Source organism: Brachycentrus maculatus, unplaced genomic scaffold, assembly GCF_059751285.1.
Source record: "Brachycentrus maculatus isolate JH-2025_06_01 unplaced genomic scaffold, ASM5975128v1 h1tg000096l, whole genome shotgun sequence".
NCBI classification, from domain to species: domain Eukaryota; kingdom Metazoa; phylum Arthropoda; class Insecta; order Trichoptera; family Brachycentridae; genus Brachycentrus; species Brachycentrus maculatus.
The window spans coordinates 585,493-604,540 of NW_028280850.1; the positions used below are offsets into that span (position 1 = coordinate 585,493).

The 19,048-nt window shown below is 30.9% G+C and overlaps 2 protein-coding genes across 5 annotated transcripts in view; one reads left to right on the forward strand and one right to left on the reverse strand.

The window, feature by feature from the left end:
* Positions 1-8,723, reverse strand: part of LOC148310422 (uncharacterized) — a 250,184-nt gene extending 241,461 nt beyond the window's left edge. For both annotated transcript variants that reach the window (XM_088258437.1, XM_088258438.1), the window contains exon 1: positions 8,458-8,723. The gene's annotated coding sequence lies outside the window, so the exon portion shown is untranslated. The remainder of the gene's footprint in view (positions 1-8,457) is intronic.
* Atg16 (Autophagy-related 16) overlaps positions 1-19,048 on the forward strand; it is a 369,124-nt gene that overhangs the window by 295,219 nt on the left and 54,857 nt on the right. The window lies entirely within an intron of this gene.

A 19,048-nucleotide genomic window follows, 5' to 3' on the forward strand; every position in this document is an offset into this window, starting at 1 on the left:
AATTTTCCTCAAAGGAGTATCGATGTAAATAAACGTCGAAGTCCGTCTGTCAGTTGGGATGACGTTACTTGTATACGAATGACATCGGTGGATATTTTTATGTAATTTCGTCATAAAATTAAACAAATATACTTATTTTACATAATTTGTATCTCTATAATACATATGTTTATGTATTTCGTTAAAAAAAATCATGTAAAAAGAACTAATTCCCGATAGAAAGTCAAACTTTAACTATGAGTTGTACTCCGGAAAAGGTTAAGTGGTATTAACCTCCTGCGATGTCGATTTCCAGCTGTCAATCCATATGTTTGGTGATCTATCTGCCCTGGCGGGAGTCGTCTACCTTTGGGTTGGCCGTGTAGTGCAATGTGAGGGAGTCTGAATGATTTTATTCCCTCACATGCGCATACCGTTATCTTTTTCGTTGCCTTGCCCACCTAACGACATCTTCGATCTCGCACAATTCTCTTTTTTCTCTTATCGTTGTGTTTCTTATACTATCTATCACCTATTAGGTCTCCGAAAACAATCAATTTGTCATTATATGAAATACTTATAAAGGTAATACAACCGAAGATAAAACTTGACTTTTTATTTATTAAATTATTAAAAATGAGTGTTTTCTATTCAATAATATACTTTGATTTCAAATTTGCATATAATTTTTTTTTGCAACTATTAAGTTTTTTTTTTAAAACGAATTTAAAGTGATCATACTTAAAAGTCGTGATGTTCTCTTGGAGCATCACGACTTGATTGCAACTTTAATCTAATTACTATCTACAATGTATTTGCATTGAGCTAACAGATGTACAGAAACATTAAACCTGCATAACGTCCTCGAATAACACTTTCTTTAATTAGTAACCCGATATGTGAGAGTCCACACTCTATTAATACTAATATACTTGTCATAAAATATTATTGACCTCTATATGCAAGTCAGTAACATAACTAGACTATTAAGAAAATGCATTTAAACGAACCAATTAAAACAATATAAATATGTAGATTTTTTAAAGTCAGTTGGTAGAAAACTGAATAAAAATACATTTTCAACTTTGTGGAGTTTTTTTTTTACATTATCATCAATAATAATAATTTTACTATTAATTTTACATTTTGTCGTGATAGCTTTTTTGCCCTGCAAAACCGAATATACCAGAAAAGTTTTTTTTAATCATTATACATATATAACCCTTATCCGCACCCAAATGGTGCATAGGGCACTGTGTCATATAAACGCAGTGTTATCTTGATCGTTTATACATGAAGGAAAGGTACCATTCAGGTACCAGTCCATGGTAATTTTGAATAAATATTACAGTGAAAAAATCACTAATATTTATTTTACCCCCCTTGGGAATCGAACCCGGGACCTCCAGAACGGTAGCCGAGCGTGCTGACCATTACACTACGGAGGCGGACGAAAATTTTAATCATTACATTTTAAAAAATTATTTCACAGACAGCCGACCGCCGTAGAGGTTCGTCTTTCTACGCCCGATTTCTTAAGAGAATGTATTAAATATTTTTTGGTTTTTGTTTTTACGAATATATAGATTTTAAGATTTTTTTAACTCCTTACTTAACTTCAAAAAATTCTTCTCTTTTCAAGACTTTAATTATTTCTAGGAAAGACTTATTTATTCAATGCAAAAACCGTGTTTTAAGGAATGATCAATTACGTAAAATGTTTCTTGGATTAAGAGAAAATTAATATGATAAGTTAATCAAAGGATAAGTTCTGACTTAACGAATACTGTGCTTTAAGTACATTGTAATCTAAACAAGCTTCGTTGCATTTATATATTTTGTGTAAAAACGGAAAGCTATCAATTTTATTATTATTATGTCGTTAAAGTTTAGTATCTTGATTAATTCAAAGAGTATGCATCTAAAACCACTGTTACGAATCTGGTTTTACTTTAAAGGTTCTGGTTATAGTCAACGTTGTGGATGGACTCTAGGAATTTCGCTGATGACTACTAGTTAAGTGCAGAAAATTATGGATAATGGAACTTTTGCATGAAGTGAAATATCTTTACAAAGTTTTATTTTATTTGTGGATTTCCTCGTTTCTGCTTAGCACTGATTGTTTGCAAAGACAGATTGGTGTGCCCTCAGCCTACCCCTGCGGTGAAGCAGCATGAAGGTAAGTAAGTTAATTAACCCTCTTTTAATTACTTACTATTCTTCAAAGTCTATATGGTGACAAGCTTGTGTCACGTCAAGTTTTGATTTTACAGTCATATTTGTATGGACCCCATTCGTTGATTTTAACGTAATAGTGGTTGGTAAAGTTCTACAACTTTCATCCATTATTCATTAAGTCATTTAAATATAAAAGAGGTTTTTAATAGATTATGAAAGTGGATAGATCTGGAATAGATCTCACCATTCGGCCATGTCGTACTAGTATTTGATTGCCTATCATAAACTGTTTTATTTCATATAATTGCATGAATAAATATTGTAAAATGTACCCTCGGCTCGGGAAATCTCAATGTGGGCACAAAATTGTAATTTTAAATCATGTGTTTTGTGAAATAAATAAATCAATTGAACTTCTTCATTCAACTCCTTGAGGAAATATATTGAAAGCCGTAATCGCGCCAGCGCGTCAGGCTGTGCCCGTAATTCATCCAGGCACTGCCAATAGTCAAGCGCTTCTATGGGCACCTTCCCTTCCGATAATATTAAGTTAAGCTGGTTTCATATGCTAATCAATGGTAATGGAGGTTTGTTCTCGTGTGCGCAGGAAATTATCTGAGAAATGTGGCCGTTTATTTTTCTCGAGACAGGATGATTTCCATGCAAATATGAACTGACTTTTCAGCAGCTCGTGTGAAAAATCAAGTTCATGGATCAACTTATGAATACTAAATCGCCCGATGAACATTTTAACTGTAGAAATCGCTAATGATAATCGATCATTTCAAAGATTTTTTAAAAACATGGTTAAGAAGTTTTCATCCGAATTCAAATTGAGTTTTCATTAACTCGTGTTAAAAAACAAGTTCATGAACCAACTTATGAATAATAAATCGCCCGACGAACATTCTACGTTAACAGTAGAGTTCGCTTACCGGTCATTATGACCGCTTTTCATAATGATAAATACATTGAATGATTTTATCTGGATAAAAAAAATATGTATTTAAAAAATTGTCAATCATTCAGAGACAATATGTATTTTTCAATAATAGGCACTTATCGGCATTACGAGTAAAAAAATCACATTATTTTTTGTCTTCGTACATCAATGTGTTTTTTACTTATTTTCATTTAAATGTATCATTTCAAATCATCATATGAACAATACGTTAATACAGTTTCCAAAGGTTTTCCTATTCGCAATTTTTTTCAAACATAAATGTAATTATATTTAATGCCCTAATAAGGCAAAACAATTGATACGATTTTTTAATGTTTTCTTAAATAAAATTTACACAAAAAATATATAAGTTGACTTCGATCAGTGTTTGATTTTAATATTTTAAATAAAAATATGTAGTTCTACAAAATTAAACCTAAATCAATAAATAAACGTTATTATTTTTTTAAAATAAGTCAACTTACTTTTATTAAGTATGTATGGTGTATAATATACGTAAATATTTTAGTTATTAAACACTATAATCTCTTAAAAATTACCTACTGCTTAAATTCAAACCTATGAACCAATCAATTAAGATCAATCTCAAAATTGACACGACATTCTTTGAATCTGATTTAAAAATTATAATAAAAATTCAACAGTTATTAGCTTGTAACATGTGTACATAAAAAAACAACAAAAATTCTACATATTTAAGCGGTTAAAACGACCGCTCGACGAATGTACTGTTTTCATTGTCTCTTCATTTTATTTAAAGTTAATGCATCAAAATTCTCTATTGTGTTCAAAAACACTTTCAAAGCACACCACAAAAGCGTTATTCGTCAAAGAATGCTTTTTTCAGAGTCTGCCAAAAGGTTGGCAATTAAATTTCGACTTGCGATTCAGGAATTGCAATACCAGACAGGATTTTCGGTCCTAATGGCACTAGAATTATTCCCGACCAGTTGAAAAAGCCAGAATCTTGCGTCTAATAAGCCCGGTCGAGTCCGCACAGCCTTCGAGCGAAAGTGATTATTTTTTTGTCAACTACCATGTACATCATGTCCCAAAACATTACATTGTGATTAGTATTTTCAATCAAAAATTGATTTGTGATTTGTATTTTCAATAAAAATTTACCTGCAGATTTTTATTTTTATTAAAATGTTAAATTTTTTTGTATATTTTAAAAATTAAATTCTGAATTATTATTTAAAATTAAATTGTAATTTGTATTTTTAATGAAAATTGCAATTGTGGGATATATTTTTATTTTCATAATGTATTCACTTATATATTTTATCGATATATTTTTAAACTTAATTTTTATTTCTTCTCTTTTTTTTCATTACACGTTATACACCATAATAATCTTTAAAGGCTTGCACACTTTTCTTCACTCTTAGATTCAGATTTTAAAACAATATAAAAATAATCGATTTAATGGGTTCGATCCCGAAATCTTAGTTTTTAAATGAATGTTACATTTTGTTTTTGTTTATGTATAATGTTTAATTATGTTTTATTCTATATTTTCAATGTTAATTTGTAACAACAAGTTTTTAAAGTAATTGGTAAAAATATGTAATTTTTAAATTTTTAGTCAGTGATTTTAACCGTTCATTTTATTTAAAGACCTGAAATGTAATTTTAATAAAAAAAATCATCTCTACTGTTACTGTTTCCGATTTTTCAACATTTTTTTAATATTCGATACGTGTCAGCAGTTAAAGTCACTATACAACTCAATAGTTTTCCATGAATATCTAAACATTTTAAGTCTTTATTTATTTATTTATTTTTTAATATAAAAGCGTCGACTAAAATAATTTTAATTTTTAAATGTCACCAGGATTTCTGTCTCACCGTGTATTAATTCAAGCTATTTGTACAGTGGTCACCGTCTGCAGTTTTCTTTTGGCGGTAAAGTGCCGCCACCGCGCGGCTGAATGCGAAAGCTCCGGATAAAATTTATTCAGCAAGCTCTCCCATTAAACCTTATAAACTCAAAGCTTTAAGCTCTACAATAAATTATCAGCAAAGTGAAGGCGAGGACTCGCTCGTACTGGCTGTAACACTCACTGTTTATCATAATTATTAGTGAAACGTAATGTGGATTATAATTATTGCTTATAAATCAATTATGTGTTTAGAGTTTCTTGATGATTGATTTTATCGACTTGGAACGTGATGAAAATAGCTAATAACATAAAATTAAGCACTGTAATTAAGCGTGTTGGATGCAGATAATCAAACTCAAAATCTGCGAACTTTTGTTTTGTAGGAATTCAGAAAAAAGCATTCGCTTTACTCAAATTTTCACTTTTTCATGGTCGTGTTTTTTTTTAATAAATTTGCACCCTTTTGGACGCTATAATACTATAATTGAAAGCTTAAAAATAATAACCATCAAATGCATCTTTAATTGAATAATATTGTTTTTTCTTTATATTCAATTTTGATGAAAATCTTTAGGATTTTAAATTTTAAAAAGGCATAAATATTTTCTATCAATTATATATAATAAAACCCTTATCCGCACCCCAATGGTGCATAGGGCACTGCTTCATATGAACACAGTGTTATCTTGATCGTTTACACATGAAGGAAAGGTGATCAGCCCTCCGCTTCAGGTACCAGTCCAGGGTAATATTGAATAAATATTACAGTGAAAAAATCACTTATATTTATTTGACCCCCCTGGGAATCGAACCCGGGACCTCCAGAACGGTAGCCGAGCGTGCTGACCATTACACTACAGAGGCGGACAATTAAGGCTGTTAAATAACAATTTTCTCATGAAGAGTGACGCGAGTATATTTAAGTAACGGTCATGAATTTACAGACATTATTCAAAAAAAATTATAGCTAGATGCAATTTTTAAAAAAATGCAATGTGTTTTTTTTTAAACTCTTAGTAAATTTTTACGGAATATCGAAGGATTTATCGTAAAATTAATTTTATTTTTACAAACTTGGATAGTTCTATCTTCACCCCTCATTTTATAAACCCAAAGTATTTTTTATCAGTGATTTTTTTTATAATTACTCATTTCTGAATCCGCACCATTCAGAATATTATTTCGGATGATAATCTATTCAAAATTATGAGCGTGTCTTTAACTCACCCATATTGCTATCGCCTCGCTGAGCGAATTCGTATCTAGATTTGCGTGTAATTGCACTATCCCATACACCATTTGGCGCTAGTCACTCAGAGAATAATAATTATCGGATAATCCAGAATCATGACGTTTTGTATTATTATTTATTCATACTCAAAATTTACATCACTATTGAGTTCTAAATTTCTGAAGATTTAATAATTTTTTATTTAAAAAAGCGAAATTTTTGTGTTTTTTAGTATCTACAAAATGTTCTTCGATTTCATACTATTTTTGTGAGCCTTAGGGGCTCATTATTATATATTTGTATTTAATTGTGGTAGAGTAAGTGCGAACCGAGAAACTCTGAATCAAGAGTCTGCGACACTTACCACGGGACCACAGCCCGACACATATTTGTTTCTCTATTTTATCACCTCGGGCCCTCTTAAAGTAGTCATAAGTTATTCCATTAAGTGTATGTATGTATATTTACATTTATACATTTTTATTTAAAAATTACTTTAAATTTTAATTTAAAAATCAGACTCTTCCGAAACTAAAATTGGAGTTGTGAAATCACAATAATAATTATGTGATATGACTTTTTGCATACTCTTAAATTCAATTAATTAAAATCAATATCATTAGGTGCACATACTAATAAATTAAAATTATAATACCCATAATGGATACAAGTATTACATATTTCGGAAGAAGTGTAAGGGAAAAAATGCGGTACCTTTAACGTCACGTATTTTCCTGCTTTATATTTAACACTCATATCTGTACATTCATCACATAGCCTCTGATATTGGAAAACCTTTCCTCAAAACAAGACAAAAAAGGTCTTATAGACGTTTTAAATATGAAATGCATCGCCACATAAATTGGTTTTGATTAGGGTCTTCGATCGCCCAAAATTGATATGCAATTTAGCCTGCAAATCGCATTAGGTGCATTGACCTAAACTACCTTCTTCATTTTTATACACTCTGATGATGTTACCTTTGAAACATAATATTTGCTAAATTTATTGACTCGGCCGTATGCATTTTTAAAAGTATCCTTTTTTTAATTTATGTGATTTCCCACGCAAATACAGTGTTTAAATTCCTCGCGTATGAAGTGCAACAATATTGGTATGTACTGCATACAATTTCGGCTTCAAAATTGCATTCGTTTATGCTTGGCATCCAGTATGCAATTATATGCATAATTTTAAAGGCACGCAACCTTTTTTGATCGGTATCTTTTCGTTGCGGGGGAAACATATTTCAACGCGCGGATTTTTCAAACCCGCAGTTTTTTTATTATTATTTTAATTTTATATGTTGCAAATTGATAAATGAGTATTCAATTTAATTATGAAGGCTTTGAATTTTTAATGACAGATTCGATAAGATGCTATTAAAATATTTTTTATCTTGTTTTAAACATAATTAGTTTACTCAGTATGAAATATCGTTGAAAAATAAATACTTTGCGTATTTAGACTCATATTTTTACCAAAATTTTTAAATAATAAAAAGTGAGATATACTCTTACTTAATTTTCTTTTACATTTATATTTTAGGAAATACAGTTTACGGAAAAATAATATTATACTTCACATTTATTTAATTTTAAACTTATTTTTCCATTAATAATATTTTTTGGTGATTTTATGAATAAAAAATAAATCATCGTTTTAATGTTGCTCCCAACATTAGTAATGAATTTTTTCTCCTCATATTTTTCTTGAATTTATTTTCAATATATTAAAATAATGAAATTAACAAAAAATTTGATCAATTTTTCACATTTTATATTGTATTTTCGTCCGAATAATTTAAAATTACAAGAGATTTTTAAAAATCCTTATATTTTATAAAAACCCATGTTTTTAATCAATCATCACCCTTAAAAAAATTTTTCGTGATATATTTTCATGAGACCTGAATTTCAGAACATTTAATATTATTACGTATTTTAAATTCCCGCCAATTGACTCGACGTATTTTTTAAAACTTTCATTGGTGTATGAGTATTTCTATCTGTTTTTTTTTAAATATTTTATTAATAATTTTAGACTACATTCTGAAGGCTTTTCCAATTTTGAAAAACCAACTAAGCTTTTTTCATTTTTGTATTATTATTCGTAAAAATTTATTCAAATAAATAAAAAAAATTATTTGCACATTGTTGTATTTTTTTTATATAAAATACATGTAAACGTTATGTAGTAAAATAATTTTAAATACATACCGTAAACACAGCAACTGCACTTTTTTTCCAAAAAATCAGCTTCCACAATTTTCGCAAATGATTGTCTTTCTTAAAGGGTTGTCTCGTCTAGCGACAGACCAAACCGCTTGGAACCTATTGAGAAAATGAGTCACGGCTTTTCTACCACCAACTCGAGTTTCCGCAAGGGGTTGTAATACCTGCTGGTGCGACCGTGAGTGTTACCTTCAAGGGGACCAGAGAACAACCTTCGCGTACCACGGCCGTCGCGACACTGAACTTGAGCATTCCCCGTTGGCCGGTTATAACATAGTGCGCAACCTTAACCTTGCATCCGCAGGAGGACGAGCACCTCCGAAGGACGGGAGAGCGAGACGAAAGCATGCGAAGACTCTCCAATGCCGCGAGAGAGAGCGGAACACCTGACGTGCCGAAGACCTCTTCCGAGCGAGCGAACCGTCAACGTATAGCTTGGCTTCGAGCACCTGACCAATTCGTAGAAAGGTGTTCTCTGCTGTTGCGCTGTAGTTGTCACGGTTGCAGGTTATACCTCCCTTTCTTTATGCTTCAGATTGCTGTTTTCTTTTCTTTCGAAGATTTACTTCAGGTGCGTGTATAGTTTTTCAGCGGGGCTTTTCTACTGTTTCTCCTCATCTTTACATTCTAGCTTTGCTCGGACCCTTTTGTCTGAAGTTCCGCTGTTTACTTGTTCGGCGGAGGCGAGCTAGTTGCTTGGGCAATCCTATATTCGCGTGTGCAGCGGTGACAGTCCGTTTGTTCCTCGCCGAGTACGAGCTAGCCAGCCGTTGAACTCGCTTGCGTAATGGACACGGGAGATGATTAATACGATTTAAATGAATCGCGCTCGCGTCGAGTGTGTTTATCATCCCAGTATGCAATATTCCCTTGTAATTTCATGCGCAATCCCTCTCTTGAGGGAGGAAATTAACCTAACTACGCCAATGTATCACTGATCATAGTGTTTTTGCAATAATTATGCCCAGTAATCCACGCGCTTTGCCTTTGAAAATCTTGCCTTCTTTCCTTCACATACAATATGATATTGAATATACGAGTACCTCCCTTGCATTATCTGTACTATTGGTATTTTAATTGGGGAAACGTCTTTATTATTTAAATACGGGCTCGGCTTACAGCCTTATTTATTACTTCTTAATATCTGTTATTATCTGTTATCTTTCAGTCGAGAGTAATATTGTATTTTAATTTGTGTTTTTATTTATTTATAAATCATAAACCAAGACTATAAACCAGACGGGGGTGTATAATGCACTTTTTTCAACAGCCTTATAGTCAAGCACCGTATTTAAATATGACAGTAATAAACGTATTTATCTGTTACAGTCGTATTGCAATGATTATAAACGCAGTTCTGCGTCATTTATTAACCAATATACGGATATAGCGATTTTTCCAAAATAAGCTCAAATATTAATTTTACCAAAAAAAATAGTCAAATTATTTATTGGAAACATTCTACCCTATCCATTTAAAACAAATTATTTTTTAATGATGCCATTCCAAAACTTAATTTGAAACGTTCATTGCCAGTTTTTTATACAACATGATAACCATCACGCTGCTTCTCTGCAAGGGTAGGCAGAGAAAATGGAACACCACAACAAGCTGTCTTTACAAACAACCCTCGCATCTTTCATATTTGAAAGTTGCGAAAGATGCGATTATACCCTTTTCTTTTCAAAACCATAGATTTATTTCAAAGAAAAACTTTTTTTCAACACAAAAACGGTGTTTTAACCACCCTACACATACGAACGTACGTGATACGTGCGGTTTTATTTCACCATTCCCCGCTAACCCGTATGACCTACGTGAACGAGAAAAGATATATGTTCCAAAAATATTTAATGCGTACCGGATACACTGACAATTTTTGTCAGGTTTCATACCTGATAATATTTTGTGACAACAAACGTTGTGATTTTTTCGCTTGTTTATATTGTAAAAAATATGCCTAAAAATAACCCGAGGGTAGGGTGGTTAACCAAAAAAATCATTTACTTTAAATGTCATCTGGATTTAAAGAAAATTAAGTTGCGGGCTGTCTATTATTTCGCCTTAATAACTCGGCGATTATAGGTTATCGAATTTGATTGAAAGGGAAATCGTGTGTCGTGTTATGATATTATCGTTACGTCTGTTTTCGCGTTTTCTCCCATATTGCGTGTACCTTAGGGAATTGCAGCCATTTGCCTAATTCCAGACAGTTCCTTCGAACCCCAGCTCTTCGTTCCAGAGGCATCGTCTCCCCATTGTGTTCTCGTTACGTGTGAAGTGGCTCCACGGCATCTGCTGATGCAATCTTTTCCTACCATTGTTGCGGGTCTCATTTCTCTCACACACGACTCCTGGGGTGATAATCTCGTGGAATCTCAATACACCATAACATTAATTGTGAATGTTGATTATGCAATAATTGTGGAGCGTTTGTGGCATCGGAGCTTTTAAAAATGTAATTAAATTGCCGGCTGTGACCTTCCAAGTGCCATTACTTTTACGATATCGTATTTATCTCGGATGTTATTTTCCGGTTTCTCGTTTTTTCTTCTTCTTGATACGTCAATCTGAATACGTCTCCGTCAGGTTGCGATTGGAGTTGTAATTTAACGTTGCTTTATTTCCATGAGTATATCTTCGTATTTTGAAAGCGTAATTGGATCGTTGTTTAACAGTTGTTTATGTGATTAAAGCTCCTGTCATTTCGGTTATGATCAATTTCATCTCCAATAACCTTTTGTTAAAGTTTACCATTGAAACTAACAGTCGTCTATTTTGGATGATAGTTTTGTGTTTTTGTGATATGCACAACCAATTTTAACAATTTTTCATTTAATTCTAAGCGATTTTGTTCGAGAAATGAAATCTTGAAATTTTAAAACTCTACGCAACAGGCTCTTTTTTGTTTATCTTTTTTGATGGTTGTATTTATTAATTATTTATTTTTCTACTACTACCGTCACGCCGTTTTCCCGCAGAGAGGATGGAACGCCACACACTTATATTGAAAATCACTTAAATTTATTTCAACTTTTTTTTCTTTAATGTTTCTCGCATATACTTTGTGGCACATTTTATAAGCTTTGTAAAATAAAACAACTTTTTTTTAACCACTTTTTACTTGTACACTTTCTCCAACTGGTTTTGACAAGAACCTTGTTATCATCAGGGTTTATGTACTAATTCTAAAACATTGAAATACTCATACTTAGGTTATAGTAAACAAGGTTCCTCTGATGATGACAAGGTTCTTGTCGAAACCGGTTGGGGAAAGTGTACCAATAAAAATTTGTTGAAACAAAGTTGTTTTATTTTATAAAGTTTATTTTCACCTCCCTGGGAGTCATTATTGATCAGCAATATGTAGGTATAGTAATTTCTTCGCATTTTTATAATAATTATAAATTGCTAATTCAAGTAATTAGTTGTAAGCACAATGCAACAGCCATTTTTAAAAAAATAAATTCATAACTTACCCATAACTGAGCAATCTTTTTTTATGCACACATCGCTCACTTCTTTCAACAACGTCATATATCAAAAAGCATAATTTTTCAGGAGATCATTTTTAAAGTTTTAAAATATATATAAATGTATTAAAATTAAATATCAAGCCACTTTTTGAACTTTTAACTGTGCAACAGATCTTTTTATGTAAAACCTGAAGCTTTTTTTCTCCATCTGATAAATATTTAGTATATGAGACAATAATATTGATATATAAACAACACCTTGTCTTTAAAATGCAAAAACAACACTTTTTTCCCTGTAGCGGGTAAATATTAAGTTAAAAATATGTCGCTTTTGCTGTGATATAGTTTTTTTTTAGTACATTTTCTGGGCATTCCGAAAACATGCACAACTGAAAATTTACGATTTTTGAAATATGACGTTGTTGAAAGGAGTGAGCGACATCGGCAGATGATTTTTTTTTAACGAATTAACTATTTCAATTTCAATTTTTTCAGAACGTTATGTTCGTACAGTTTCCCAACATGTCGCATTTTATAATCACACTCATACGCATATTTATCATCTTGAAACTCATCTTGTTGATTTCTTTGTTGTTCAATGAAATCAAAGTGCCGCCTGATATCGATGGCTACCGTGATAGGGATGGATTAAGTACCTGTTACCCACTGTTCTGTTCGCTTAATAGACTACTTACAATACTTAATTAAATATCACAAATAGCAATAAAGAATGTTGATTACTTTTCCACTCAATTTGAGTGTCGGAAGCAAGTTAGTCAATCATTTTTTATAAAAGTAATTTGAGACTTTTGTCTGGTTGTGTTTCAAATCGGCTATTACGTCAAGTGTTGTGTAGATTATTAGTTGAGTGACTTTTTAATACATAGAAAAATGAAGAATTTCACTCTGTATCAAAGCTTGTTTTGAATCGATTTTCTTTTGAAATCTAATTGTACTTGTTATCTTTGGGTAATGTCAGATATAACAATTGTAAAATAATGGACATTTATGAAAATCTTGCATATTCAAAAATCCTCTGAATATTTAAAAATCTTTTTCAGTATAAACCAGGATACGTAAATGCACTACTAAATACGAAATTAAACTATTATAAAATTAAACCAGGATAAATTAAACCAGGATAAATGAAAATAAACCAGGAAACGTAAATTAAATACTAGTAATCATTGGGTACAGTAAAAAATAACAGTTGTTAAATAACGAATATTTCAGAAATACTAGTATTTTCAAAAATCTTCTTTTAATGTTGGAAAATCCTTTTCAGTATAAACCAGAATACGTAAATGCACTACTAAATACGAAATTAAACTAGTATAAAATTAAACCAGGATAAATTTAACCAAGATAAAGGAAAGTAAACCAGGAAACGTAAATGTAATACTTGTTTTATTGGGTACTGTCAAAAATAACAGTTGTAAAATAACGAATGTTTAAGATATATTATTAGATTAAAACCAATATTTTTAGCTTTTCCACTTTATTTTTATTTGACCAGCGACCGGGTTTCGTCGTTACCGACATCATCAGACTGGATGTCGTGTCGTGTCATCACCAGTCTGATGATGTCGGTAACGATGAAACCCGGTCGCTGGTCAAATAAAAATATAGTGGAAAAGCTAAAAATATTGGTTTTAATCTAATAATATATTAAAAATGCAATTCCATCACGAAGTGTCAGTGGATAATATAAAAAGAATATTTAAGAAATACTAGTGTTTTCATAAATCTTCTTTGAATGTTTAAAAATCCTTTTCAGTATAAATCAACACATGTAAATACTTACGCGCTTGTTGTCAATTCTTACGTTAATTCAAGAATTACTCGTAAATTCAAAAATCCTCCATGAATATTTAAAAATTCTTTTCAGTATAAACCAGGGTACGTAAATGCTTACGTACTTGTTATCATTGGGCACTGTAAAAAATAACAGTTGTAAAATAACGAATATTTATAAACTCTCGTATATTAAAAAATCCTCCTTGAATATTTAAAAATCCTCTGCAGTATGAACCAGCATACGCAAATGCTTACATGCTTGTTATCAGTAGGTACTGTCAAAAATAACAGTTGTAAAATAACGAATATTTAAGTAACTCTCGTATATTTAAAAATCCTCCTTGAATATTTAAAATCCTCTGCAGTATGAACCAGCATACGCAAATGCTTACATGCTTGTTATCAGTAGGTACTGTCAAAAATAACAGTTGTAAAATAACGAATATTTATAAACTCTCGTATATTTAAAAATCCTCCTTGAATATTTTAAAATCCTCTGCAGTATGAACCAGCATACGCAAATGCTTACATGCTTGTTATCAGTAGGTACTGTCAAAAATAACAGTTGTAAAATAACGAATATTTTAGAAACTCTCGTTTATTTAAAAATCCTCCTTGAATATTTAAAAATCCTCTGCAGTATGAACCAGCATACGCAAATGCTTACATGCTTGTTATCAGTAGGTACTGTCAAAAATAACAGTTGTAAAATAACGAATATTTAAGTAACTCTCGTATATTTAAAAATCCTCCTTGAATATTTAAAATCCTCTGCAGTATGAACCAGCATACGCAAATGCTTACATGCTTGTTATCAGTAGGTACTGTCAAAAATAACAGTTGTAAAATAACGAATATTTATAAACTCTCGTATATTTAAAAATCCTCCTTGAATATTTAAAAATCCTCTGCAGTATGAACCAGCATACGCAAATGCTTACATGCTTGTTATCAGTAGGTACTGTCAAAAATAACAGTTGTAAAATAACGAATATTTATAAACTCTCGTATATTTAAAAATCCTCCTTGAATATTTTAAAATCCTCTGCAGTATGAACCAGCATACGCAAATGCTTACATGCTTGTTATCAGTAGGTACTGTCAAAAATAACAGTTGTAAAATAACGAATATTTTAGAAACTCTCGTTTATTTAAAAATCCTCCTTGAATATTTAAAAATCCTCTGCAGTATGAACCAGCATACGCAAATGCTTACATGCTTGTTATCAGTAGGTACTGTCAAAAATAACAGTTGTAAAATAACGAATATTTATAAACTCTCGTATATTTAAAAATCCTCCTTGAATATTTAAAAATCCTCTGCAGTATGAACCAGCATACGCAAATGCTTACATGCTTGTTATCAGTAGGTACTGTCAAAAATAACAGTTGTAAAATAACGAATATTTAAGAAACTCTCGTATATTTAAAAATCATCCTTGAATATTTAAAAATCCTCTGCAGTATGAACCAGCATACGCAAATGCTTACATGCTTGTTATCAGTAGGTACTGTCAAAAATAACAGTTGTAAAATAACGAATATTTATAAACTCTCGTATATTTAAAAATCCTCCTTGAATATTTAAAAATCCTCTGCAGTATGAACCAGCATACGCAAATGCTTACATGCTTGTTATCAGTAGGTACTGTCAAAAATAACAGTTATAAATAACGAATATTTAAGTGCCTATGGTACGTATAGTACTTACTTTAGTTCCCATGTCATTCTTCACTTTATTAGCGAAAGATTTCTTGAAGCCATTTAGATCTATATATTTATTTACCATGAAATTACAAACAAAAGTTCAACATGCTTATTGTACAATTATGTATTTTTGTATACCTTGACTCTGAGAAAAAGCGCGCTGGTAAAAAAATGTGTTTATATTGTGTTAATCTGACCAGTTGCGAAATTTCTCAGGCTGATTTCTGAGTATAAACTTTTAGGACAGTTTCATGACAAGATATATTTTCAAATATAATTATGGATAGGGCAAGTAAATTTGACAGATATATCATAGATATATATATATATATATATATATATATATATATATATATATATATATATATATATATATATATATATATATATATATATATATATATATATATATATATATATATATATATATATATATATATATATATATATATATATATATATATATATATATATATATATATATATATATATATATATATATATATATATATATATATATTTATATATATATATATAAATATATATATATATATATATATATATATATATATATATATATATATAAATCCCTTACCGCACCCCAATGGTGCATAGGGCACTGCTGCATATAAACGCAGTGTTATCCCGATCGATTACACATGAAGGAAAGGTGATCATAAGATATCATAAATACCTTGACCAATTAAAAAAAGACAAAATATTTTATATGTAAGTTTATGATATTTTTAGTAAAAGGATTATGATCGAGTATAAATACCAACTTATTTTTGTATTAATAAATTTTAACCCTCCGTAGTCTAATAGTAAGCGCATTAAGCTACTGTGCTGGAGGCGTGGGGTTCGATTCCCAAGGGGGAAATAAAATAAATATCTGTGATTTCTCACTCTAATATTTCATTTATTTTACCCCGGTACCCTCAGCGCAGGATTGATCACCTTGCCTTCGTGTTGTAAAAGTCTAGATAATACTGCGTCAAAACCATACAGTGCCCTTTGCATCATTAGGTGTAGATAAAGATAAGAATTCGAATGTTTACCTTAATCCGACTTTGTATATGTATTTTTTTTGATACATTAATTACGATTTATAAAAATTACTTATTCTAAATTCATGGACAAGCAATCCAAGGTTTAATCCATTATTTGCGTGCGGAGATTAAAACACGTTGAAAATACCGTTACTTTAAATTGTCATGTTTAATTTTGTTAATGGATTCTATAGTCACAATGGTAATATATCTTTCCTTATTGTATTTAAATTTTACTCTGTCAATATCAGTTTTTCTTAAAACCTATTATGACACGTATTTCATGCAATGCATGTAATGCATTTCATTTCATTTTCACCGTGTTTGAAAATGATGCGGAATGCATCGAAACATCAAAAAGATTTAAGGAAATTGTGGTTTTTACCAAGTAAACTTAAAACAAAAATTAACTCTGTTTCATTAGTTAAATTATATTTTTGTCGAAAATCAGTTGACATAAGGATGAAATATTTTGTAATTTAAAAATAAAACCTATTATTTTTTGCCAAGTAAAATTTTATGAAAAAAAATGTCATGTTTAGTTAGGCTTACTCCATTCTGCGTATTCAGAGATCACGATAGTGACACCTATCACCGTATTATTTAAAACACTCTCACGCAACATTTAAAGCAACATGGAAATGCGGTACCTTGAAACAAGTTTTGTTTAATCAGAACATTAGTATGTTTTTCGCTTTAATTATACCTTTTAACAGTATTTTTTTGCACCGCCTCGCATTTATAATACATAATTTTCTTCTCTCCAAACATTTCGTGGGATTTTCGTTTACTGTCGAGATAGTGCTGCAAAAGCACACGTTTGGACCATATCTCAACTCTTTTAACAGACAACATTTTGAGTGTGTCCAAATACTTGTTCACAAATCTGGATTATCTCCAATTATAGGAGTTATTTTTATTTCTAGAATAGTGAAATAAGGAAGGAATGCAAAGCTGAGATAAGCATTATCGATAAGATTAAGAAAGGTGTGTTGAGATGGTTTGGACATGTAGAACGAATGAGTGAGGAAAAAACGGTAAAACAAATTTATGAGGCGAATGTTAGCGGGATAAGAAGCAGAGGAAGACCTAGGAAAAACATGGCACAATCAGGTATGCCAAATACTTGAAAGTGGTCAGGTTAGGAGTCGGGTATGTATGAGGAGATGCATGAACGTGGAAGAAGCGAAGAATGTTTGCAAGGACAGAGTGGTGTGGCGCTTTATTTTCTCTGCCTACCCCTGCGGGGAAGCGGCGTGATGGTTAGTTAGTTAGTTATATTTCTTATTGATTTTTTTATATATCCACAAAGATGAAAATGTTACATGCGTAAAGTGATCACCTTAACCTGCCTATGACGGTTGCAAGCCGTAAATGCCCAGACGTTCATATTCTTCTTCACCTTTGTTGAGATGTCAAAAAAATCGTTTTTTAGATATTTCACAGAGACTAACAATATAAAAGAAAGGGAAAATCAATATCATAGGGTATTCACAAAGTTCATGACTTGTCATACGACTGTTTTCGACTGGCTTAAGTGATCTCTGATTCTGACTATCTTTTAGGACATCCATATTGCATGTTTACAAAGAATAAAATGATAAATATTTGATACCAAAGTAGTACATCATTGAGAGAATGATTTTAGAATAACAAAATGCATTTCCAACGAAATTTGTAATATTTGGGATTAAAATATTTTAATAACCTTTCTACGGATATATGTAACAAAAATAGAAATTATTAATGTACCTCATCAAAACAAAATGCCTATTATTCATGAAAATATAAAAAATATATATAAAGGAGAAGACTTTATTATATCCTTAATTAAGAACAATAAGTAAATATTGAGAGTGTAAGTCTCTCTCCAAGCACAAGAGCTTAGTCTCGTTTTTGGAGAGGCACAGCGTTACTAGTATAAATATTTTATAAGTATAATAGATATGTGTAGCTAATTATTGAAATTGTTATATATTTTTTTTACTATATTAAACAAATAAAAAATTTAAGTATGCATAAATTCAAACTAAATAAATAACCGCCACGCCGCTTTTCCAGAGAAGTAGGCAGGAAGAATAAAACGCCAACCCATTCAATTTTTGCAATCAATATTAATCTTCTTGTATGGGGCGATGCATAAATGTGGAAGAGGCGAAGATTGTTTGCAAAGACAAATTGATGTGGCGTTCGTTTCCCTCTGCTTTCCTGTGCGGGGAAGCGGCGTGATGGTTAGTTAGTTAGTAATTTAATTCAACATAACGTCAGTTTGATTTAATGCCTTTTTCATCATTGGGTGTGCAATAGGTCAGAAGAAAAATTATTTTATCGAAGGAATAATTAAGTAGATACTAATTTGTGAAAACTCGCTTATTCAAAATGGGTATCGTAAATTACCTAAACCAGGAATCGGGAACCTTTTTATTTCGAGAGACTATATTTATTTATTCAAAATAGTGCCGTAGTAAAGAAAACTTTGACACTCCCCAATAAACCAAATGTTTTTAATATTTTTACATCTAAACATAGATGAAGAAGAATATGGAA